General features: G+C 41.2%; 1 protein-coding gene across 1 annotated transcript in view; it reads left to right on the plus strand.

Annotated features, from left to right (window-relative positions):
- Positions 1–2,038: 2,038 nt before the first annotated feature.
- The window catches only part of LOC122798779 (zinc finger protein 271-like), a 176,517-nt gene continuing 154,113 nt past the window's right edge, over positions 2,039–24,442 (plus strand). Inside the window, exon 1 of the mRNA XM_044067889.1 lies at positions 2,039–2,200. The gene's annotated coding sequence lies outside the window, so the exon portion shown is untranslated. The remainder of the gene's footprint in view (positions 2,201–24,442) is intronic.

Here is a 24,442-nt window from a genome sequence, read left to right on the forward strand (position 1 = left end):
TACCTTGCAAAGCACATGCAACAGCTGAAGAGACCACAGAGGTTCCGCACTAGGAGAATCCAGGGCTCAAACATCTTACATACACAGATAGGCTAAAAGCCCTATCCCTCTACTCAGTTTCATACAGACTCCTCAGAGGTGACCTCTGTCTGGCATACAAGGCGATCATGGACCCCACCTTGATGGGACTGCTGCATATCCACAAGTCAAGCTCCACTCTTGTAACCCGCATGTGTGGCCTCAACCTGGTCTGTGACATCAGCAAGACTTGTTCGTGGGACAGATTTGTACCTATATAAGAAAACATGTTATTATTATTCATTTTATTTTTGTTTGTTTACCTGGGTAGTATACTGATGACTGTAGGCCATTTGCAGCCGCAGTCCAGGTGTTATTGTGTATGTATATATAGCCATCAATCCACAATCCCTTTTTCCATTTTTTTTTCACGGGGGGGGGGGGGGGTGTCATTTCAACAGTGACAATCTAGAGTCAAGGTTTACACTGCTGGGTGGCTAGCCCTGTCTTGGCAGTTCTTCCACACCACACACTCGCATGCACACTCATAGCTGTGGTCAGTTTGGAGTATCTAGTTCAACTACTGCATGTCTTTGGAATGTGGGAGAAAACTGGAGCAACCAGAGGAAACCCACGCAAACACAGGGAGGACATGCAGACTCCACACAGAAGGCACCTTAACCAAGAACTGAAGCAGTGATATCTTACTGTGAGATGACAACACTATCCTGTGTGCCAGTGTGCCACCGTGTGTGTGTGTGTGTGTGTGTGTGTGTGTGTGTATGCTGACTGGTAGAAAATAAAATTGCTGTGTTGTTTAAGTAGGATATTCAGCTTATCTAGAAGGCTAAAAAATGAACAAATTAGTTCAGCCAAGCAGTTCTTTTCTGCTTATCTGTCTTCAAAGTCTGCATTTCTAAGATCAGCAGTGACAAAACAAACTGCAAAGCAGCTGTGAGGCTTTAACACTTATTTATTTATTGTTTATCATGCAATTTGCAGAGTGATCAGGAATCCTCTTACATTCCAGATCTACCTTACAACATTGTTGTACCTGATCAGACTGCATTCAATTAGGCAGAGCACCTGAAAAATGACTTATTAATGCACCAAAATTCAGACCTTTCAAGTGTCCCTGATTTAGCTCTTATCCTCTTAATCATATCCTCCTAAAACTGGTGACATTTTTAGAGAAAGGGTGAATAAGAATAATCATTAGAATTATAGACTTTTTTACTTCAGAAAATATATTAATTCACATTCTCCTATTCAAGTAATGTCTCAAATTAATAGCACTGATATTTTAAAAGTGTCCCTGGCTGCTCCTGATTATTTCTGGATTTTTCCCTGATTCTTTTGAAATTTGTCCCTGATTCATTGTGAGATATGTACGCTGTAATAACAAAGTTCAGGGTTATACCTTTGTCTGCATTTTTAATACTGAACTCAGAAGGTTAGTGGCTTCTTCTGTTGTGAGTGTTTGAAGTACTGGGGATCAAACATGGCACCACGTGTTGCAGTCTGTAGAAATAATGCACATGGAAGCAAAAAGAAAGAAAATGGAAATTTACAGAACCTTCTAACTCTCAACCTCTCAGTGCAAGACATCTGGACAAAGCCAGAAATAATGTGGGGAAAAGGCCCAAAACTAGGGGCAGATTTTAAATATTGCTGCTACAAAATTAGAAAGTTGCTAGAACAACAGGTTTTGCATTATTATGTATTTTCTAAAGGATATGAAGTCCAAAAATTTTGTGAGGAACAGACAAGAAATTTGTGGCAAAAATCTGGTCGTTCTGTGAAAATCTGGACAGTTGAGAGGTATGCAGAACCTGCTCTGTTCTGCTTAGCTCACAGAAACAGCTTCATACAGTAAAGGTGTCCTGGCAGTGGGAGGTTAAAGCTGGATGTGCCAGCCTATCTCATTAAATATTTAAACAAACTCCTCCTTTATTTTATTTCCTCACTAAATTAGCTAATGAATATTAATCAGAATGGAAGATCTGTGTAGGGGCACAGTTCTCAGACACACAGGACGTATTAGCTTGGAAAAGTTGAGGCAACTGTGGCTCCTGAGTACATGATTACTTAGATTTTTTTTGTGATTATCACTCATCTGATAAACCTTATAGTCAGCAGTTTCGTGATTTCCTGAACAGTGTGATTCATCATGAAGCTGGAGGTAAGATCTGAACCAATTAGAAAATCTTCTTTCTGTAGCAGCTAACCTTTGTTGTTCAGATCTGAGGCAGCAGGCCGTGTGTTTGTGAATGGTGTAGTCTGTGCTGCTGGGTTGAAGCTATAATAAAGACTATTTGCAGAAAGCAGACGAAATGTGTTCAGGAATATTAATTTTCCATTTTGTTCTGAGAAAAATTGCATAAAGTCACAAATCTGAACTTAGTTTTGGTAAAACACAATATTTTCATGCAAGTTGGTATTTTATGTAACAACACTCATTAATAGCAACCTGTGTTTATTCTTCTGGACCCAAAATGTAAAGGGCAGCATGTTAATGTGGTTCTGAGCTTAGCAGTTTGTGCTGGTGGGGGATTTTAAATGTGGAGGAAATGATTGCATAGTACACTGAGAGATTTGGTGGAAGCGGACGTGTCATGCACTTTAAGCTTCTGTGGATACTCATTTTCTCTGAATGATCGTTTACTTCAAAGCAGCAATGTGGCACAAAAAATAACAATAGCAAAGTGTGCTGTTTCCCTTATAGTAGAAGCTGTTGTTTTTTCTTCAGTAATGTTTTATTTGTGAATATATGCATTTTTTGTACAATGAAATATATCTGATTAAATAAATAAATTGTAACACTGACCACATTCTAAAACTCTGGGACTGTATCAGGTCAAGCCCAAGTTCTGGCACTTACAGAGTGCACACCAGAGTTTTGGTTAATGGCACCATCACACACCCACATATACATACTACAAACCAGAAAACCTAGTTTTGTTGATGTGTGTTCTGTTATCAGGCTTACTTACACATAAGCGATAGTACTTTTTGTTAATGTGTTTATATTTGCAAATCATGTTTCTGCATTTTTGGCTTTCTTTGTGAAGACTGTGGTATAGACTACATAACCGAGGGCAGAGAGTTGCGACTTAAATAATTCAAGACCATTAGGTGAAACTGTATTAGAATGGAAGAACTGTAGGATACTGAAAATAACTGGAAGGAATGTCTTTATCTTTTAATTGCCCAGAACTGTGCTGAACAAGTTCCAAATATCTCAGTTTTTCATTTATGTGGCCCATCTTCTTGTACCTTTCAGAATAAAAGTCTCTACACGCTGTGGGTCTGATAAAAGTGATTTATTATGTAGTAGCAGCAGCATACGTTGGAGGTAGATGTCAGCGATATCCGAACCAAGTCTCAAGTAAAAGTGCTGACAAACTGAAATAGACTGAATTATGCTGTCTGTGGCTTCTGTATTCACGATACTCTCCAGTGCATTTGTATATAAAATTGTTCCTTTCCTCCTGAATGGCAGAATTATTTTATTTATTTAAATAATCGGGAAAATCAGAATTGGAATGAGACAATTTTCAGCAGAGGCCCTGGAAGAAACATATGAATGCAGGGAGGACATGCAGGCTCCACACAGAAGGCACCCCAGCCAAGAATCAAAGCAAAGAACCTCTTGCTGTGAGGCAACAATGTGAATTGCTATGCCACTGTGCCATTCTTAATTAATACTGCTTTCTGTATTTGGTAGACAACCGGATTTTTGGCTTGATTTCTATACAGGGACTTAACTAACTTTACTAACTTCCTGCTTATCAGTACCGAACTTCTGTATTTAATCTCTGGAATATCAGTTGTAAACTGAACTGCAGTGACTGACTTGCGTCTTCTCCAAACTGAACTGACTTCTCTCTGGCAAAATCTCTCATAATAATACCAAAACTCTGTAAATTTCCTATGTGTTCTACATGCCTTTTTAACCCAAGCCTCGTACCATCTAAACAAGATCTGTTTGTACTTGGTATACTGCACAGTCTGCTCTTTGTCAGTATTTTACTCTGAATGATGTTTCTCTGAGCTCATCTGTATCTTTCACTGAAACATTCCTTTCTACTGAAACAGAACTTAAACCTGCTTGTAATATAAAATGAAGATGTACGCCTGCTTTAACATGGCTGCATTTCTAGACCTGTGCATTATATTTATGTCTAACAAACTACATTTAAGTGAGACTTGATCTTACAAATAGTAATGTTTTGTTTTTATTTGCTTGCATGTGGATATCATGTTTCTGCATTTTTAGCTTTCTTGTTTTGTTTGTGAAGACTGGTATAAACTACATAACTGAAGGCAGAAAGTATAAAAATGGTGGTCATCACATGGGGAAATGGGGAACTTTTATGTCATTTTTAAAGTTTCAACTTATAATACAGGACCATTAGGTGAAACTGTACTTAATTTCATGTTATTGATAGGTAACCGATGCTTCAGAGATCCCCCTAGATTACCTGGTTATATGGAGATGTTTTTAAAGATACTTGGCAGATGATGGATATGGAGATATATATATATATATATATATATATATATATATATATATAGAGAGAGAGAGAGAGAGAGCTAGATATAAATATTTTTAGACTGTATGGTACTGTCATGTTCTATAAAAATAAAAGAAGTTTAAAGAAAAATAAACAGTAAAGGGTGATGAGAAGCAGAAATTTTACTTGTCAGGGGAAACCTGCTTCCCATTTGCATATTTGTTTCAGAAGGGCTCTGGCTGGTGTGATAGTCATTTGCATATTATTAAGTTGTAGTACTTCTGTCAGCGAGACTGTATAAAGTGTATGTATGCACTTTCATTCTTTGATTACCGATGGACACTCTCAATTTACTTTCACACAGCATTTACACCGTTTAATAGATACACTGCTTCACCTTTAGAATGTTTTAGGGTTGCGGGATGAAACTGGGCGGTGGATACGACACAGGGAGTATGTGCAGACTCCTCATAGAAGGCCTGCCAGCAGAGCTACATTTTTGACCCAAGCTTCATGAGAAAGCAGTACTGACCTTTGCAGAACTATGTCATCCACCAGTGTAGTATTCTGACCAGTTTTTATACCTATTTTCTGAAGAGTTTACAAAAAATCTTTTCAGACTTGTTGGCTGTTGGTGAAGCACCCACCAAGAGGAGAAAATGCTGAGAGAAGAAAGGAGCCACTTTTGAGATTTTAAGTATTTTTCTTCAGATTATTTGTTAAGATTTCTGTATTGCCGCCTACTTTTTGGCATTTTCCAGCTTGCTAAACTTGATATCTGTATTAGGAACTGTATTTAGAACACAACTAGAGCCTGTTTACTGCATTTCCTGTGTTGCACTTATTTTAAAATCATTTTTTTCTTAAAACTTGCATTTTACCTGTCTCTGGCTTAGCAAGTGTGGGGTCATTTATTGCACTGTTCTAACTTGTTGCTACCTGCGTATCTCTGCTATCTTTAAACAAAACAAAAAAATCTTGCTTTTTTCCCACTTTCTGATATTTAAAAAAAGTTCAGTTACAGATTTGCTGTTCTGAACTGTTTGTAAGTTTCTTGGAGGCTATTGTTTTCTTGGGCTAAAGGGAAGTCTCTGTTCATCAGTGTCAGTGGTAAACACTGAACAGCCTGTCTGCCCCTGTCGGAGTGGTTACTGCCTAGAAACTGTAGTTTTATTGGCCATTTTGGGTCAATTCCAAACTCCTTGATCACCCTCTCTTAAAACCCTCTTTTGTGTGTTTTTGCGCATAGCGCAGCATCGGGCAGCGCCGCTTAATCAGGTTTAAACTATTCCCGGCTCCACAAAGTCTGCTCTTCACTTTTTCCTTTAGAAGTATTCCAAATCTCAAAGTAAGCACTCTATTTTCCTTCTAAAACCCAGCAGTAGCTAGAATAAGTGTCTTAAAGCACTACATCCTCTTATACTCCCTTTAAGTACTTGGCTCCCTATTGGTCCTTTTTGATCAAGTCAAAAAGTAATTCCTTATACTATTCTGACATGTCCAAAAGTCAGTTTCAGGTTTACTCTCCAGTCCAGCTGGTGAATATGGGAATCTTGAGGCAATGTTACAACTGCCTTATGTACACAGACCACCCTCTCCTCTTCCCAACAAGCTCAAATATATGTGAGAGATGCAACTATATAGCCAAACTGGAGGCTGAGCTCTCTCAACATAGTACTGGCACGGTCAGTCTGGAGAAGAAGGTAATCACACACCACAAATCCAGTCTCACATAGACCTATCGCAACAGCAAACCAAACACATAAACACACAAAAACATACTCGGAGGCTCTAAATAAAAATCTGCCCAAGCAACAGAGACCTCCAAAGCAGACATCCAAGCAACCGCTACCCCACAACAACTTTCATGTATCACACACCTCACAAAGTCAGTGTGCCACACAGTCACAGCCCTTAAGGCTAACCAACACACCTAATACAATTGTAGTAGGTGACTCTATTGTTAGACACACTGACGTCCCTCTCACCAGGTTGAACAAGGAGAAGGTCACTGTAAGCTGCTTGTTGGGTGCCAGGATCTGACACATAACACAAGCAATCAGGTCACTCCAAAGCAAGTACAAATATGACTCCGTCATTGTCCATGCTGGTGTGAATGACCTGAGATGTACCTCCCTGGATTACATGAAAAGAGACATAGAGGAGCTCTCTGATCATGTGGCCCAGGCCGGTATGACCCTGACCTTGAGTAGCATCTTACCCTCACCAAGAATGATACCACAGTATAAAGACAAAATTATCAATTTCAACAATTGGCTAAAGTATTGGTGTCACTCAAAGGGGATCCAGTGTCTGTCAGCCTGGGATGACATGCTTGAAAAGCCATGTTGCTTCGCTAGGGACGGCTTGCACCTGTCACCCCTGGACTTTCGAATACTGGCCAAGGCTCTTGCCTCCCCCATAGTGCCTTTTTTAGGCAAGGCTCAAAAGACAAACCATAGTGCCTTTTTTAGGCAAGGCTCAAAAGACCAACCCACCTCCTTAGACAACACAAGGAAAAAGAAACTAAGGGTAATGCTGCTCAATGCCAGAAGTCTAAACCTCAAGATGCATGCACTCAAGGCTGTCCTCAGTATGGAGAATATCGATATCTGTGCAGTAACAGAAACCTGGTTCAAGGCTCCCGAGAGCACCCCAGCACTACCAGGCTATACCTCATACCATGCTTTTCAGCCCCAAAACTCGGACTGAACCACAAGAGGAGGGGGAGTATCCATATTCATCAAAGATACCCATACCTCCAGGCTAGTGGCACTGCATGAAGCATCTGAGATCATCCATGTGCAACTAACAGTGGGCAAAACTGCCTTCCAATTTGTAGCCTGCTACAGACCACCCTCCCAAACTCCGGAACCCCACTCGGCTTTCCTGAAGACACTGGAGAATATGAAGGTCTCTCCAAACACCATTATAGTGGGTGACTTTAACTACCCAAACATAGACTGGGAGCACTACTCAAGCCCCAACACCCTAGCCCAACGGTTCCTAGAATTTATAAACTCAAATGCTATGGAACAACTGGTCACCACTCCCACAAGAGGGAAAAACATATTGGACCTGATCATCACCAACATGGGGACTCTATGTTCCATACCAGAGGTATACCCCTCATTGGTAAGATCTGACCATAAATTAGTCACTATGGACATCCATATCCCGTCCCCACCCCCAGCAAAGGAAACCATGGTCAAAAACTTCTCAAAGGCAAACTTTCCACTTCTCAAAACCGAGGTGGAATCCTTCAAAGCCCCAGGGCCAGTGGAAAATACGGCCCAAACCGCAGAATCCTTCACAAACGCATTCTATGGATACCTACAGGAATGCATGGATCGTGCTATCCCAAATAAAACCAAGACTCACTCCTCCAAAGGCAGGAGACCTGTCTGGTGGACCCCAGCCATAAATAAGCTGTACAACAGAAGGAGGAAACTACTACATGATAGAGCAAAATCCCTGAAAGGGAAGGCAACTCTGATCAGTACTAGCAAAAAACTACGATCCCTCATAAAATCATCTATGGCTAGCTTCAAAAGAAAAATTGCACAAGACGCTAAAGATAATCACAAGGCTTTCTTTAGTTATGTCAGAAACCTGGGTGGAAACTCCCAGATATGCTCTGAGTTAGTGCAAAATGACAAAAAATACACTGAACCCACAGACATTGCCAACATCCTGGCAGACAGGTTCAGTGCAAACTCCCCCCCCCCAAAAGATCAAATGTCTATCCCAACAGAGTGTAGCCTCCCTGATATCACAGATGCACAGGTGAGAGCTGCCCTCTCCAAAGCAAAAAACACAGCATCAGTGGGACTGGACGTGTCCCAGGCTGCGTTTTACACGAGCTCCAAGAAGAACTGAACCCTTACATAAAGTCACTGTTCAGTCTCAGCCTTACAACAGGATATGTACCCAAAGAATGGCGTACAGCAACAGTGGTCCCACTCCATTAAGGGGGTGCCACAACGGACCCCGGAAACTATCGCCCTATAAGCCTGACTAGCCTGGTCTGCAAAGCTGTGGAGCGTATCATCATGGAACTCATAAACAAAGACATTGGGAACCTCCAAACACTGGATCCTACCCAATTCAGCTTTAAGGGCAGATCTTGCCTCTTGAATCTGGTCAATTTCTTTGAAACAGTCACCAAGGCCATAGATGAAGGGAAGGTAGTCCACACAGCCTACCTTGACCTTGCAAAAGCCTTCGACACAATACCTCACTCGGGCATCATAAATAAGCTCACCAGCTTAAATATCAACCCCTATATCACAAGATAGGTTGCAAACTGGCTTAGGGATAGAACCTACATGATCAGAATTGCAGGTGCCATGTCAGACTCTAAACCAGTTGCAAGTGGCGTCCCACAAGGCTCAGTCCTGGGACCTCTCTTGTTCGGTATATATTTCTCTGAGGTACAGGCTAACACAGGAGGACTATGGCTGACAAAGTTTGCAGATGACTGCAAACTGGGGGCCATAATCGACTCACCTGCTGACACAAGCATCCTCCAAAAAGGTCTCACAGAGACGGATAACTGGTGCCAGAGCCATGGCCTAAAGCTAAATGCCAAAAAGTGCATAGTCATCCCCTTTGGGAAAAACAAAGTGCCCACAAATTACCACATAGGTGGTAATCCATTAAGTATGGAAGAAGTAATTAGGGATTTGGGGACCCAAGTAGATTGCAATCTCTCCTTTGACAATCACATTGCCAAAGTGGTTAGAAAAACATTCTATATAGCCCACCTTATCACGAAGGGGTTCACATCTAGATCAAGAGAGGTCATTGTGCCCCTCTACTCATCACTCATCAGGCCCATAATTGAATACAATGCCCCATTTGGGATGTACCTTACCCGACACCTGCTACAACTAGAAAGACCCCAAAAGTACCTCACCAAGAGGATCAAGGGACTCAAACAGATGCCTTACGCAGTTAGGCTAAAGAAACTCCAGCTCTACTCAGTTGCTTACTGCCTACTCAGAGGCGATCTGTGCCTGAAGTTTAAAGCCATGTCCAACCCAGAATTAATGGACATGCTCCACCTCAAGAAATCCAAATCCATCAGAACTACACGCTCCAGTGACTTAAACCTCAGCACAGAAATAAATAGAACATGCTGGAGGGACAGATTCATATCCCAGAGGCTCCCCTCACTCTGGAAAAAAATCCCAATCCATGTCAGACAGAGCCCCTCAATGACCCTCTTCAAGAAGAATCTCGATGTTTGGATGGGAGATCGTAAATTTACCCCTGGGATCTCTTCTGTGTCACTGCTAGACATAGACACGGTAAACTAACCTTAAATGGGCTATCTTCTGTGACCTACTATACAGAGGCACAGTCAACTAATCTAAGAAGGGTGGCGAAAGCCAAACACACTCTGGCTAGGCTTGTAAATGCCCTAGGGCAGATAGCCTAGTATGAACCTATGAACCTATAAAAATGTACATATTATAAGTACAATCTTGCCAAAGGATCTAAAATAGCAGATTTCAGCATTAAAACACTGTGTTTGTTGCTACTGTCATGTCTTAGTTTATACTTTCTGTTGCTGCTTTAATGATGAACACAAAAGGCCAGAACTTTCTTGTGCTCCTGAATGGTGCTGTCAGATTTGTTGGGGATGAAACCTAGGACAGTGAAACGAAACTGGTGATGTGCAATGCTGAGGACCCAGCATGGCTGTGTGTGTGTGTGTCTGTCTGTGTGTGTGTGTGTGTGTGTGTGTGTGTGTGTGTGTGTGTGTGTGTGTTATTTATTTATTTATTTATATATATATATATATATATATATATATATATATATATATATAATGTGTGTGTATGTGTGTGTGTATATATATATGTGTGTATATATATATATATATATATATATATATATATAATGTGTGTATATATATATATATATATATATATATATATATATATATATATATATATATATACACGTGCACACACATATATACAGAATTCAGAAAATTGGCATATTACTAATCATAAACAATGAAATTATGTTAATATATATTTCCTGCTCAGGATTAGGTTTTTTTGCTCTGGGTATTGCTGATCTGTGGCTGCACTGTATTTTGATTTGAAGCTCTTCATTTAAGGTTTGATCACTTTTATTTTCTATCTTATTCTAGAATTGCATTTGCTCTGTTTTTAAGTTTTCTCTTCTGTTGGAGTTTTAAGAGTTCTTGGCTAGGGTCAGTTAAAAAAACAATTACCAAAGAATTCATTTGCCAACTATTAATAGCTTCAGTTAATTAGTTGGAGGAGCTGAGAAACAGCATTGAGCTTATATTTAGAAATATCTGTATTTAGCTGGAGTTGTGTGCCTCCTGTTTGCTGTGAATATTGCTGATATGCGGCTGCATTTTTCACCCACCAACCTAGCCAGTTCTTGTTGTGTTCTTAAATCTGGTGGCTTTTGAGTTGCCCACACCTACTGTAAATCTCATTGTGGACGCTCCTCCCAGTCCCATCACGTCAGCTCATTGTATTGAGCAGAGAGAGATCATTTGGGAAGGCCTACCCCTTAGTTTCTCAACCTTGAATTATCTTGTTTCATCCCTTCTCACTTAACCTAAAGAAAGAAAAAAATGCACTCTATTCATCTGCTTTTACTGTATTTGTGTTTCTTCCTACTTTATTACTTTGTTTTGCTGTTGTTCTTAAAAGTATTCAATTGCATTTATACTGCTTGTTAGTAGCCTGATTAAATTATAACTGTTGATCTAAGCCTTTGGTTTAAGCACTTGGGCTTCAGGCTAGTTATTATACATTAAGAAGGTTTGTGGTCAATACTGTTGTGGGAGGAGAGGGTACATTCTGCCCTTCTGAGCTGGGAATTGCTGGCTGAAGGCTTATTGTGCCTGCTTATTTGAACTGTTTCATTCTGAAACTGGTGCACCTTGTTTGTTGTAGCATAGACTAGATTCAGACTTGCTGAATCTAGCCCTGTTTGTATATCTTGAGCATTAATCCAGGACATCTTTTTTGAAGAGGATTCCACTGCATCCTAGTGGCAATTACAACTCGTCTGATTGAAGATTGCTGGGACAGGGCTCAGTTTTGAGCTTTTTTTATTGATTAATTGGTTAATTTATTTAAATCAGTTTGCTCTTGTTTGCTACTGTTCTATTTAAGTGTGTTTCTGTTCTCCTGTGCTAAATCGACCTAAACAAGAGTTTAAATATTTTTTAGCATAGTCTGGTTACAGGTTTTGCTATAGCCAGATCTGTTTGTGTGATTCCTGTGTTTCTGCTGCTACACCATCTTGTGTTTGCCAGGGCCTGCCTGCACTTAGTGGGATTAAGTGAACTGGTTGGAACTGGTCTGGCATAGGGTGTTTAGCTAAGAGCTCATCGAGAATAGTTTATTGGCTAATTGCAGTCTTTCTATTTTACTTTAGTTTTTGTGGTATTTAAACTCTGCATTTCCATGGGTTTTTGCTTGTTGCATGTCGTTCTCCGCTGCTGTACTATTTTAACCCCTTGCAAGGCATCTGACCTGCATTTATTCCCTTACAAGCACTCCTGTGTAAGTTAGCTACTGTACTGATTTTTTCCAACCCTACTCACACCTATAGCTACTCTCCTCAGACAGTACCCACTCTGCTATCCCTGACCTCTCTTCCACAGATTCTGACAACCATGGAAGGGCAATTTTCTATGGTTTCTCCTGCTAGTCTGGTTGATGTGGACTTCCTGAGACAGTGTAGCAACTGTCTTATGTACACAGACAACCCTCCACTACTACCACCTAGGAACACAATATGTGAGAGATGCAATTACATTAAGAACCTAACCCTCTACCCTGATCCTGGGTGACTTTGACTACCCAAAAATAGAGTGGAAGACCTATTCTAGCCCAAACATGAATGCCCAGGTATTCATTGACTTCGTCAGTGCCAATGCATTTGATCAGCTGGTACTCCTACGAAAGGCGAAAATATCGTAGATCTGGTCCTAACCAACATGAGTAGCCACTGTAGCACCCCTACAGTGTCATCCTCCTTGGTAAGATCTGACCATAAAGTGATCACCTTTAAAGTGACCTTCTCCCCTGACTCCTCCCTTGTCAGGCTCAAACAAAAAAAAAACTTTTCCAAAGCTGGCTACAACTCTTCAGAGCAGGTATAAGCAGCTTCAAAGCCACTATCCCTTTAGTTGGAACTAGCACTAATGTCCAAGCCTGCACCGAAAAAGTATATGAGCACCTGCATAGCTGTATGAATTCAGCGATACCTGACAGGACCAAATCATCTTCCTCAAGGAAGAGTAAACCTGTCTGGTGGACAGAATCAATAAACAAACTCTATAATAAAAAGGAAAAAAAAATGCTGTCCAGGACCAAGAAGGAGCAGGTGCCAAATTGGAAGCCATCTCTCCTTTGTCTGAACAAGCAAATAAGGTCACTGGTGAAGTCCTCTAAGGCTAACTTCGAGTCCAGATTGGCCACATCCACAAGGCCTTTTTCACATATGTCTGCAATCTCTAAAGGTAACACCCAAATCTGCTCTGAACTGGTGGTCAAGAACACCTCATACACAAACGCTGTAGATATAGCCAACCTGCTGGCAGACAGGTTCATTGAAAACTTCACCCCCTCTCTCTCCATCTGTAAACCAGGACATCCCCAGCACCTGCCCCCTCCCCTCATCACCTGGGAGCAGGTCTTTAATGCCCTCTAGAAGGCAAAAAATACAGTCTCCATGGGACCCGATAACATCCCTGGCTGCATCCTACATGAACTCAGGCATGAGCTGTCGGCTCCATTAGGCACCCTATTCAACCAAAGCCTGAGCACCTGCTACTTTATAAATATAATATTCTGTACTTTTTTTGTTATTCTCCTTAGGGATCTGCATCCAAAATCCCAGTCTGTCCTTATTTGTTAGGCATCCCCCCGTTTCATCATCTTCCCTTTCCACTTTGAATTATAGGTTTCTGGTTGTGCTATGTATAGGAACCCTAACTGTTTATTTCTGAAATACCTCTTCAAATCTGGTAATCCCAAATCACCATGTTCTATTGAAAGGATCGGCTTATTCTACCTGACTCTTGCCTTCTTCCTCTTCCGGATAAAATCCTTCAACTCTTTCTTAATTGCTATTCGCAAACTCTCCTTTGGTTGATTAAAAATATGCCCAAACTGTATATAATACTAGAGAGACTAAACACATTTTCACTGCTTCTAGCTTGCTCTCCATGTTCATCAAAGCAGAGCTTACAGTTTCTCAGTTTTTTGTATTATGTTTTGTATAGTCTCTTCCTGCATATCCTTAGCTGCCATCGTAGAATCCTTTTTAACCCGTACTCCTAAGTACTTCATTTTATCATGTCCTCATAAATATGGGTATTGCTGAACCAATTTGTTTGTGGGTACATAGTTTACAGCTACCCCATTTGTTTTATCTTCATGAAATTTGTATCCGAAAAAGATTTGACACCATCTCAGAATGTTCCACAACACTGAGATGCTCTTCTCTTGTTTTATCACATGCAAAATAATTTCATCTGCAAATAAAGACAACTTTCTTGATATCATACCAATAATGTCCTTGAATTTCTCTCCCTAATATTCTGCTGAATGTCCATTCTGAAATCCCTTTTGTCAAATTCACATGCTCATTTCTTTCCAAACATTTCTCCTGCAACATTTCTATTTATATTCTGCATTTCGTAATATAATTCAGTAGTGTTTCCATTTTATCTATACCTGTAAAGCCATCCATATCCCGGGATAATATGAACAGCATAGCTATCATGATAAAAAGCTATTGTTCCCACCTATTTTACATGCATTCTTTTGAATGTCTAATTCCAGCTTGTGTGTTACATGCATATCCTAATGTTTAGTAGGCTGATGTTTTGTCCAGTTGTTTCTTCTCTTCTCTTCTCCATTTAAACCTATGTCATATTTTTCAAGACTTTGTGTTTTAATGAAAACCCTCAAACAAAGCATCCCCATCCCCTATTAACTTGGAACAAACACACAAAACTCTGTAGACAGTTTCCCTTAGAGTTGGCAGACATGACCACTTCAGTCAGTGGTGGTGGACATGACCAGTGCACTCAGTACCTATTAGTGTTATTGGATATGACCACTAATCTCATTTGTGGCAGTGGTGGTGGACATGACTGCTGACACCAGTGACTGTGGTGATGGACATGACTGCTGTTCATGGTTGATATGACTGTTGACGTCAGTGGTGGACATGTCAGCTGATGTCAGTGGTGGTGGACAACATAATCCCTAATGTCAGTGTTGGTGGCAGACATGACCGCTGTCAGTGGTGGTGGTAGTGGACATGATTGCTGATGTCAGTGAGGGTGGTGGGGGACATGGACATGACTGTTGATGTCAGTGATGGTGGACATGATTGCTGATACCAGTGGTGGTGGTGGCTGTGATGGACATGACCACTAATGTCAGTGGTGGCAGAGGTGGACATGACTGCTGACGGTGGCAGTAGAAGTGGACACAACCTCAGACGTCGATGGCAGCAGAGGTGAACACAACCACAGACATCAGTTCTCCCCAGTTGTGGAGAACCTTTTTGTTTTTAATTACCTTTCTGGTTGTTTTTACCTCATCAGTTACCGTGACCGATTGTAGTTGCTGTTCAGACAGGGTCAGGCATTCTTCTCCACAAACACCTTTTTTTTTTTTCATTTGGATGTAAGACTGCTTGTTCTTCCTGTTATTAATTTGACTCTTCAGGGCAGCTACAGAGTCATTTGCTAAAGTGTTCTATCCTGTCATCTTGGATTCTAATGTAGATTAGTGCCAATAGCAGTGGTTTCTGTCTGTGCTGCCCCATTCCCTTCATTTTTAAGGAATGTGGTTCTACGTTTTACATGAACTATCCCACAAGATCTGTTTTCAATCCTGCTGCAGCAGGGCCTCATAATTAGACCTTTATTTTTGCTGTAAGAAGAATTGTTATATTCAGTGTAGGTTCCCAGACAAAGTGCAACATGGAGGTGGATGACATGATGGTATGGAGGAGGCTGGACAGATGGAAGGGCAGTGCAGCAAAGCTACTTGCCTTGGATCCCAAGTCTACTACTCAGGAGCAGAGCAGACTAGAAACGGTGAGGTAAAAAAAGCAGAAAACCACAAAAAAAAAAAAAAAAACTAGGGCAGGAATCCAAAAGAATAATAACAAAAACGTTATTAACTCTAGAATCGCAGCTGATAAGCCTTCAAGGAGTATGAAAAAGAATATCGAACAGCATAGTAAAATACATCCATCAATTAAATAGCAGCCAATAAAATTACTAAACTAATTAAAAAAATCACCCTCCAATTACAATCTAAATTAATTAAGTCCTGAGGGATACAAAGTGTGAAATTTTTAAATAAAAATAGTTTCTTTATACATTAATTTCCTTTTATAAGAATTTTCTGAACACAAACGCTTAAGTACTTTCTCTAAAATTGTTGCCTTCGATACACTAGGATCTGACTCATTAAAATTCTGCAAAATGACTGGCTATAGGACTTTCAGTCTTACTATATTTAATATTTCTAACATGCTCTTGTAGTCTCACTTTGAATTTCCTCTTGCTGTCCCAAATATAAAACAAATCACAACATTCACAAGGACACTTGAGGGCATAAATTATGCCCTCAGTTTCACAATTATATATATCAGAGTGCAAAAAAGAAATTCCATTCATGTAATCAAATGTCCTAACAACATACTGACAAATGCACTATTATCCACAGGCATATGCACCAATAGTGTCCACAGGCATATGTACCAATAGTGTCCACAGGCATATGTACCTGAAGCACCAAGAAAAACCGAAGCAGTAGAGGGAGGTACACAAAAATAATTATGAACTAAAATATCCCTCAAACATCTTCCGCTTTGACAAGAAATACTTGGGGAAGAACAGAGTAAATCAGCTAACTCTCTAAATTTAAACAAAACACCCAATAATGTTTAACTAAAGCACCTACTTCTGAACTAAAAACACTGTAAGTAGTGACAAACAGTTCTATGTCTAGTTTGCCCATGTGTACCCTGCCTAATAGCATTATTTGTGACACATGGATGAAGTAATGGTAAGGAGGAGGCGGTTGGAGGGGGTCGGACATCCTATGTGCCCAGGAGACCAGATGGAAAGGCAATGCAGCAAAGCTAGTTGGCTTGGATCCCAATCCCAGGTCTGCTACTCAGGAACAGAACAGACTAGAAATGGTGTGGTAGTTGTGATGAGGGATGTCATCAGAATTAGTGACAGACTCATGATAATTGGACTTCAGTGTAAGGATTGGGTGCTATTAATAATCTCAACTTATGTCCCATAGCAAAGCTTGTGATAGTGAGGGAAAAGAGTGCATTCAGACAGCCGTTGCAGCACCTATGAGATAAAGCAGGATGACATGAATTGGTGTTGATTAATATTAATGAGTGACTTGGAGGCACATATCAGGACAGACAGAACAGGATATGCATACTGTGTGGGTCCACATAGGCTGGGCAACAGAAATAAAGGAGTGGTCATTCTAGACGGATGTCTAGCAAATGGCTTGATGATGACCAACACATGGTTCAGCAAGAGAAACAGTCAAATCACATACAAGAGTGGCCAACATGCAACTATGGTAGGCTTCCTCCTAGAAAGGAAAGGTCACTGGGGTAGAATAAGTGATTGCAATGTCATCCCTAGTGAAATGGTTGGCCCACAACATAAACCACTGGTTGCCACAGTCAGCTGTAAGCAGTGGTCAGTGAAGTCTCTAAGGTCAACAGAGTCCAGGCTGAAGAGCTGGAAGGTGACTGTTGAGAAACAGTTCAAGGAATTAGTCTGGGTTCTAACACCTCAGGAAAATGAGGAAATAGGTGGAGTTGAAGAAGAATGGCAGTACTTAAAACAGCATGTGTGAGGAGTACAGAACAGGTATGTGGCCGAGCCAGGTATGGAAGTAAGGTGTACAAGGAAAGCTGGTGGTGGAATGCAGAAGTCCAAGAAGTACAAGAAAAAGTGGGAGATAGGAATGACAGATCAGGCCAGGAAGGAATACTGGCTGGCTAACAAAGAGACTAATAGAGGAGTTGCAACAGCAAAGAATGAGGCATCGGAGGCTTTCTACCAGCTTCTGTTCTGTGTTATTTTAGTATAATCTGTGTTATTCAAAACTACCAGTTTCCAGTTGTGTGTGTCATTTCCCCCTTTTTCCTTATAACTTGATTATGCCGTGTCAGAATTCTCTATACTTGAAACCTTCATTTAACATGTTTAAGAAGCATCTTTTTTTTTTTTTTCATGTTAACACACCTTTATACATTTGATACTCTATTCAGTCAGGCCTTGCTTTAATATTTTTATTGCGTTACCTGTCCTTATATATTGTTTTCCTTGTATCTCTGTTTAAATAGCCAAATGATCTGAAAAAAAGACTGTTTCTAGTACTCATTCTTTAACAATTTCTATAGTCTTAGATGTGAAAAAAATCTTTCTGTTTATGCTCTCCACGTCTTCATCACTTGTTTCTGATCCCTCCTCTACATCCTTTTCCTTCGTTTTTTTTTTTTACGTTTGTCATCCTTTTAATTACTGCCCTTGTCTTGGACATTCCTGACCATGTAATTGTTTTCTTAGACTATTTTGTTTTGTTTTACTTCTTGCTCATTTTGAATATTAGTAGTCTCCCCACCCCTTTCATCCTTACTCTCTTTACAGTCCATCTACAGATGTCCTGTTTTATTAAATTTATAACATTTCAAGATGCATTTTTTTTGCATCTTGCACAAATTGTCCACAAATATAGCATCTTCTCTTTGTACGGTCACTAATTAAATGGTCTGATTTACCACAATAAAAACCTGTCTTAGGTTGACCCTAGTATTTCACATTATCCTTGTCCCCATCAACATTTATGATACTTGGAAGATGTGTAATGTTATTATTGTCCATTTTTATAATAACATTACAAAACCATGCCCCAATCCAGAAACCTCTGTTTTTGTAGTATCCATGTCATCCTTACTCATTTTGCCTAAATAAAGCTGTAAGGTCTCTCTTTCAACGTCAGTCCTGAATTGACTATGAATTTTCTTTTTAGCTTCCCTGTTAAAAACTTTAACACTGATAACAGTATTTTCTTTTTTCATACCCCCCCAAGAATTTTAACATAACATTTGTATGTACAAAAATAATGTCACAAAGGCTTTCTTTATTTATATGAATAAGTGCTGTTCCCTCAGCAGCCTTTGTCTGCAAAGGAAATATAAGCTTGCCCCACACCTCATATGTCTCAAGTCATTTTTCTCCTTTATTGTAGATTCTTACTATGAATTCCTTTTATCTTCTTACTTCTGTGTTCTGTACTTCTTCTGCATCCTTCTTTTTCTTTCAGCATATTGTTTTCGTCTTCCTGTGTTGCACATCTCATGTTGTTGTATTCTAGCCTTTGCATCACCCCATGACAAGTCCCTGCCACTATCTGGATCAGCGTCAGTTAAATATCCTTTAGTAAGTCATCCCACAACCCTCCCGACTAGAAGGTTGTAATAATACATTCCTCAGTGACCATAATTTCCTCCTCAAAAAGATTTCTGTAAAACAACACCTCTGAATCTGTGGAAGCCTCAACTGTCTTCCCTTCATTAATTTTCATCTGCTATACCCCCTCAATATGATTTCCCTCCGAAGAAGACTCGGCCATCTTCTCCTGTGCCACAGAAACCATTTCCAAATTCTCCTTGTTACGGAAAGGCATTGAAACCTCTCTCTGTAAATAACTTTCCATCACTTCACCGCTACTACAGCTCATGGGATCCACTGTTGGGTTCCCACTGCTTCTCTGTGTCATCACTGTGCCTGGAACGGAAGTGGTAAGTGCTTAGATACAAAAGGATATCCTTGTTTGAATTAGTAGGGAAGTTCCCTAATGCCCTGGCCAGATTTCCCCTAACAGTATAAGTACCCTCTTGTTTTTTCCATTAAGAAAGGGACTTGAATTTTGTATGTGACATTCTGGAGACATTTGTGCCAGAGACTGCTCCTGCTATGGAACAGGCTTCTCATCCATGTGAAGTTGAGTCCATCTGTTACCTAGTTTAAGCGTAACCTAGACCAGTGGATGGAGAATAGGAAATTTACACCACGTATGGTATCCATATCCCTTATGGACAGAGGTAACTTATAAATGCCTGGCCCTCACTATCCTATTTGGATGGATGGCATCATTATTCTGTTAGGAAAACTCGGCTAGGCTTAGAAAGGCCCCTCTCTGGGTTGTTAGCCTAGTAACAATCTATGATTCTAAAAAGGTCCACTAGCTTAGTGTGCCTAACCTGGCCAAAAAGGATACAACTAAATAAATAAATAAATAAATAACTCACCAGGCTGAACAAGGAGAGGGTCACAGTAAGTTGCCTATTGGGCGCTAGAATCCGCCACATAACACAAGCACTCGGGTCACTCCACGGCAAGTACAAATATGACACAGTCATTGTCCATGCTGGTGTGAACGACCTGAGACGTACCTCCCTGGAATACATGAAAAGAGACATAGAGGAGCTCTCTGATTATGTAGCCCAGGCAGGTATGACCCTAACCCTGAGCAGTATCCTTCCTTCACCAAGAATGATGCCACAATATAGAGACAAGATGATCAGCTTTAACAATTGGCTTAATGTCTGGTGTCATTCAAAGGGGATCCAGTGTCTGTCTGCCTGGGATGACATGCTTGACAAGCCACGCTGCTTTGCAAGGGACGGCTTGCACCTGTCACCCCTGGGATTCCGGATATTGGCTAAGGCTCTTGCCACCCCATAGTGCCTTTTTAGGCAAGGCTCAAATTCTAAACCTACCACCCTAGAAAACAAAAATGGGAAGAAACTGAGGGTAATGCTGCTCAATGCCAGAAGTCTAAATCTCAAAATGCACGCACTCGAGGCCCTTCTCAGTATGGAGAACATCGATGTCTGTGCTGTAACTGAAACCTGGTTCAAGGCTCCTGAGAGCACCCGGCACTATTAGGTTTTACCTCATATCATGCGTTCCGCCCCAAAACCCGGACCACACCACAAAAGGAGGGGTGTATCCATATTCATAAAGGATACCCACACCTCCAGGTTGGTGGCAACGCAAGCTTCGGAAACCATCCAGGTGCAACTAACCATAGGCAAAACTGCTCTACAAATTGTAGCATGCTACAGGCCACCCTCTCAAACTCAGGAACCCCACACAGCCTTCCTAAAGACACTGGAGGGTATAAATGTATCTCCAAACACCATCATATTGGGTGACTTCAACTACCCGAATATAGACTGGGAACATTACTCAAGCCCTAACTTTCTAGCCCAACGGTTCCTGGAGTTCATAAATTCAAATGCCATGGAACAGCTAGTCACTGTTCCCACGAGAGGAGAAAATATACTAGATCTCATTGTCACAAACATGGGGACAAAATGCTCCACACTGGAAGTATATCCCTCATTGGTGAGATCTGATCATAAACTAATCTCACTGGAAATCCACATCCCGGCCCACCCCAAACAAAAAAGACCATAGTGAAGAACTTATCTAAAGCAAACTTCACACTACTCAAGACTGGTGTGGTATCCTTCAAGGCCCCTGAGCCAGTGGAAACCACAACCCAAGCTGCGGAAGCCCTTACAAATGCCTTCTATGAACACCTCCAGGACTGCATGGATCAGGCAATCCCAAATAAAACCAAGACTCTTTCCACAAAGGGCAAACGTCCAGTCTGGTGGACCCCAGCCATTAACAAACTTTACAATAAGAGGAGAAAGCTATTACATGATAGAACAAATCCATAAAAGGGAAGTCACCCCTGATCATTATTAGTAAAAAAATACGAGCACTCATAAAATCAACTAAAGCCAATTTTGAGAGAAAAATTGCCATGGATTCAAAGGACAATCATAAGGCCTTTTTCAGCTATGTTAGGAACCTGGGTGGAAACTCCCAGATATGCTCAGAATTAGTCCAAAATGATACAAAAATCACTGAACCCACAGACATTGCCAACATACTGGCAGACAGGTTCAAACTTCACCCCCCTCTCCCCCCCTAAAGGAGAGATAACTATCCCAGCCGAGTGTAGCCTCCCGGACATCTCAAATGCGCAGGTGAAAGCTGCTCTCTCTAAAGCTAAAAACACAGCATCAATGGGACCGGATGGTGTCCCCGGCTGTGTGCTACACGAGCTAAATGAGGAATTAAACCCGCACATAAGGCAGCTGTTTAATCGCAGCCTTACCACAGGATACGTGCCCAAGGAGTGGCGTACGGCAACTGTTGTCCCACTCCACAAAGGCGGCGCCTCTACGGACCCTGGTAATTACAGCCCCATAAGCTTAACAAGTCTAGTCTGCAAAGCTATGGAGAGGATCATAATGGAACTCATAAACAAAGATATAGGGGACTTGCAGACATTGGACCCGACCCAGTTTGGCTTTGTCAAGGGAAGATCATGCTTTTTGAACTTGGTCGACTTCTTCAAAACAGTCACCAAGGCCATTGATGAGGGAAAGGCAGTCCATACAGCCTACCTTGATCTTGCAAAGGCTTTCGACACAATACCCCACTCGGGTATTGTAGAAAAACTTACCAGCTTAAATGTAAACCCATATGTCACAAGATGGGTTGCAAACTGGCTTAAGGACAGAACCCACAGGGTTAGAGTTGCTGGCGCTGTGTCAGACTTCAAGCCGGTCACAAGTGGTGTCCCACAGGGCTCGGTCCTTGGCCCCCTATTGTTTGGCATCTACTTCTCAGAAGTACAGGCCAACATAGGAGGACTTTGGCTGACAAAGTTTGCAGACGACTGCAAACTGGGCGCCATAGTGGAAAGTGCATCAGACATGGATATCCTTCAGAAGGGACTCACAGAAACAGATAGCTGGTGCCAGAGCCATGGCCTGAAGTTAAACGCCAAAAAATGTATAGTCATACCCTTCGGGAAAAACAAGGTAACCCCAAGCTACCATATAGGTGGCAATCCACTAAGCACAGAAGGGGTTATCAGGGACCTGGGGACCCAGGTTGACAGTGGCCTTTCTTTTGACACTCACATTGCTAAAGTGGTTAGAAAGACCTTCTACATTGCCCACCTGATCATGAAGGGATTCACATCCAGATCTAGTGAGGTTATTGTTCCGCTGTACTCTTCACATATCAGACCAATGATCGAGTACAATGCCCCATTCGGGATGTATCTCACCCGACATCTGCAGCAATTGGAGAGACCCCAAAAGTTCCTCACCAAAAGGATAAAGGACTCCAAAATCTGTCATATGCTGCCAGATTGAAGAAACTCCAGCTCTATTCAGTCGCATACCGTCTGCTCAGAGGTGACATGTGCCTGACATACAAGGCCATGTCCAACCCGGAATTAATGGACATGCTCCACCTCAAAAAATCCAAATCCACCAAAACCACTAGAGCAAGCGACTTAAACCTTAGCACGGATATAAATAGGACGTGCTGGAGGGATAGATTTATCACTCAGAGACTCCCTATGCTGTGGAATAAAATCCCGGTCCATGTGAGGCAGAGCACCTCGCTGACTCTGTTCAAGAGAAATCTAGACCTGTGGATGGGAGATCGTAGGTTTACCCCGGGAATCATCTCTGTCTCACTGCTGGACAGAGGCACAACAAACTAATGGGCACAATATTTTTTCATATAAGGGGTGGCGTAAGCCACAAAAATTTGGGCTAGGCTTATAAATGCCTTAGGGCAGATAGCCTAGTATAAACCTATGAACCTATAAACCTATGAACCTATAAAGGGTTTCTACAAACCTGAATCCTGGTTCAAAACCAGAAGTAAACATATTTGTTTTAATTGTTTATTTTCAGAAAAGTTATAAGAAGCTCTGCTGAACTGAAGTTTGGAATTGCTTTGTTATAAGGGGAAATGTGGTAGATGTTGAGAAATATCAAAGCAATACCACCACCTTTCCTCTTTATACACTCCTTACCGATCATATTATAGCCGGGAGGTATAATTTCAGGTTGTTTTATGCTGGGTTTAAGCCAAGTTTTTGTTACAGCGAGAATATCAGTCTTATGTTGGGTAATCCAGGCATGTAGTTCATCAGTTTTATTTCTTAAGCTTCTAACATTTACGGCAACAAAAGTTAGATTACTGAGGGTGGAGGTTGACTGCTGTGAGGTTAGAGTAGAGATTGGAATTATCTTATATAGTAGGGATTGAGAAGGAGACAAGAAGTCGTAGGGCAGCAGGATATTTAGTGGTGGTGGTGGGGTCTGAAAGGTGGGGATAGGTAGCAAAGAAGGATTTTCTGTGAAGGAAGTGAGTTGGGTTGTCCTCATAGTTTCTCAGAAATGTAAAGAAAGAAGCTACAGTATGAGGATGTAGTTACATAGGAAGAAGTGAGGGTTTATTTTGGAAATGTAGAATATCTGAAATGTCACAAATCACTCCTGACACTCTTCTCCATCCACTCCATCCTGCCTTTACTCTCTTCTTCACCTCTCTTCCACACTCACCATTACTCTGAACTATTGATCCCAAGTATTTAAACTCATCCACCTTCACCACCTCTACTCCCTGCATCCTCACAATTCCTCTATCCTCCCTCTCATTCACACAAATATATTCTGTCTTAGTCCTGCTGACCTTCATTCCTGTTCTCTCTAGAGCATATCTCCACCTCTCCAGGGTCTCCTCTACCTGTTACTTTCACTACAGATCACAATGTCATCTGCAAACATCATAGTCCACGGTGACTCCTGTCTGATCTCGTCTGTCAACCTGTCCATCACCATTGCAAATAAGAAAGGGCTCAGAGCTGATTCTTGATGTAATCCTGCCTCCACCTTAAACGCATCCGTCACTCCCACTGCAGACCTTACCGCTGTCA

Source organism: Protopterus annectens, chromosome 3.part1 (assembly GCF_019279795.1).
Source record: "Protopterus annectens isolate FY-2018-M chromosome 3.part1, PAN1.0, whole genome shotgun sequence".
NCBI classification, from domain to species: Eukaryota; Metazoa; Chordata; order Ceratodontiformes; family Protopteridae; genus Protopterus; species Protopterus annectens.